Source organism: Suricata suricatta, chromosome 11, assembly GCF_006229205.1.
Source record: "Suricata suricatta isolate VVHF042 chromosome 11, meerkat_22Aug2017_6uvM2_HiC, whole genome shotgun sequence".
NCBI classification, from domain to species: Eukaryota; Metazoa; Chordata; class Mammalia; order Carnivora; family Herpestidae; genus Suricata; species Suricata suricatta.
The window spans coordinates 100,738,462-100,740,691 of NC_043710.1; the positions used below are offsets into that span (position 1 = coordinate 100,738,462).

Genomic DNA, 2,230 nt, shown 5'->3' on the forward strand with positions numbered 1-2,230 from the left:
GTCCTAAAACTTGGTGTGCAAAAGGAACTCCATTATATAGATGTATATTTATTTATATTTATATTTTTATATATGCAGTCCTCTTCCAACATGTTGTAAAGTTTTGCCTGTTTTTCCCTCGGAAAACCTGATACCTCATTCTTGCACCTCTAGAAAACAGATCTGTGAGAGTTAATTCTAATTATGTAAAGATTCTTTGCTTAACAAGACAGTGCTTCTAAAGAGTCTCTTTAAATAGCCGGATCTCTTTTTGGAATATTCAAAATTGGATTTGCCTTACAAAATGTTGATTAGACTCAACTTTTCAGGAGCAAAGAGGGTACAGAAATGGGGCATCACATGGCAGGCATTAATGGTGAAGTCTCACTTAGTGATCGCATGAGAACAAGGTTCACCACTGCCTCCGCTGAGCCCATCGAAGTCAGAATGTCTGGTACAGCCTTGGGCGCCCTCATTCTAGGCAGGAGCGCGAAGCCGGCCTTGGGGTCATTGCCCGTCATGAACTGTGTGCGTCTGGCAGCTGAGGGCATTAATCTGTGTTCTGAAATGATCTTGCATTTTTCAGCATGTACTAATATTAGCTTAAATAGGGATCTTTTTTTTTAAATTGAGGCGATTATGAAGAAGAATCTGATGGCCTTTGTCAAATAAGTGAAAACAGAATTTTGAGGAGAAATGATGCATTTCTGACTTCATATGTAAGTCATGAGCAGGGAGAGAAATAGAAATTGAAGTAGGACCAGAGTCAAAGGGACCCCCAGAATACAAACAAAGGACCTTTTACTCCAGAGGTCAAAGTATCTTTTGTAAAACCCTCTGCTTGCAACCAGATGGGGGGGTGTCAGTCACCCCTGCTGGCTCTCATTTCAGATGCATAGCTGGAAAAAGCAACAATAGTTACAGCATCGCTCAAATTTACAAGTAAATAGTACAGGCACTGTGTTAGACTCAGAGAAAACAGGACAGAGGGAAGAAGGAAATGCCCATTTTTATGACAACTGGATGCTAGACCATATGGTGTCTAGGTGATGTTCCAAGCTGCTTCCTCCGGGAGAAAAATGACAATACTTCATTTTAACGTTGGCTGTTGTAACCACCTGCACTATTCATGTTTGGCTAAGAGTCCTAAACCAAGAGTTGATTAATCTCTGCCTAGATTTAGGCATGCTGATGAGACTCTTCTGGAAGTTTTATCCCTTGTACTGAAAGGCTGTTGTTAACACTACAGCAAAGGAAGGGGTACACTCAGGATTTTCACAGTTCATTTCTGCCCTCCTCTGAGTGATCTTGGTCTCCCAGCCTTGCACGCCTTGCTGTGCTTGGCGTGCTCATGAGTGTCTAGATTTCAAAAGAGAAACGGTTTTGTATACCAAGTGGGTCTCGGGCCTGAAGACAAACCTGTGAGCGAGCAGGGGAGGATCATGAGTCAGGCGGAGTGAGAGACAAGTTGAAGACCCTGGTGGAGAGGAAAATGTGAAATGCGTGTTCGGGTTTGTTGTTTCATGTTTTGCCACTCGCGTTCCCAAATGCCCCTCTCGTTTCTCCCATTCCTGCAGGTACTGTTCAGAACCAGGCCAGCAAGGACAGGCTCCCAGAGGAGAATGATCCTTACAGCGGGGGGGGGGGGGGGGGGGGGGGGGGGGGGGGGGGGGGGGGGGGGGGGGGGGGGGGGGGGGGGGGGCTCATGTGTACCCCGCGGGGAGATGGCTCTCTAGAGTGTAAACAATGTGTTGCCGGGACCATGTGGCAAAGGGTTGAGGGCGAGGAATCCACAGCCCCAGAACTGGAGCTTCAGCCCTTCGCACACAGAGCAGGGCGGAAGGTGGGTTGCTGTGAGCACGGTGTTGGGGTTGCTCCCGGACCGTGTGGCCCCCGCGATGGGGGGGGGCGGGGAAGCATAGGGAATCTGGGGATGTGTGTGGCCGAGTAGCACTCTGCCAGGACGAGACGTTGGGGTAGGGGGGTGGGGTGGGGGCCTGAGGGGTGGCTTGGAGCCCTGGCGGTGGCTGCCTGACGTCACCGGCCTCTCTGGCAATAGGCTGCGAGCTGAGCTCCCCGAAGCGGCAGCGGCGGCGGCGGCAGCGAGCCTCGGTCTCCGGCCGCTTCACTCCGCGCCTTCTGCAGCCGCCACTGCAGCCGCGCGGCGGGGCTCCCTCCCTGCAGCCAGCCGGCGGCCCCAGGTAAGGGACGCGGTGCGGGCGGAAGGCTCCCGGCCGCCGGGGCGCCAGCG

The 2,230-nt window shown here is 51.6% G+C and overlaps 1 protein-coding gene across 2 annotated transcripts in view; it reads left to right on the top strand.

Moving 5' to 3' along the window:
• The first annotated feature begins 1,448 nt into the window (after positions 1-1,448).
• C11H11orf87 (chromosome 11 C11orf87 homolog) overlaps positions 1,449-2,230 on the top strand; it is a 7,732-nt gene continuing 6,950 nt past the window's right edge. The window contains exon 1 of one of the 2 annotated variants that reach the window (XM_029915301.1): positions 1,449-1,490. The gene's annotated coding sequence lies outside the window, so the exon portion shown is untranslated. Of the gene's footprint in view, positions 1,491-2,062; positions 2,181-2,230 lie in introns of those variants that run through there. The other variant, XM_029915299.1, reaches the window with a different exon arrangement.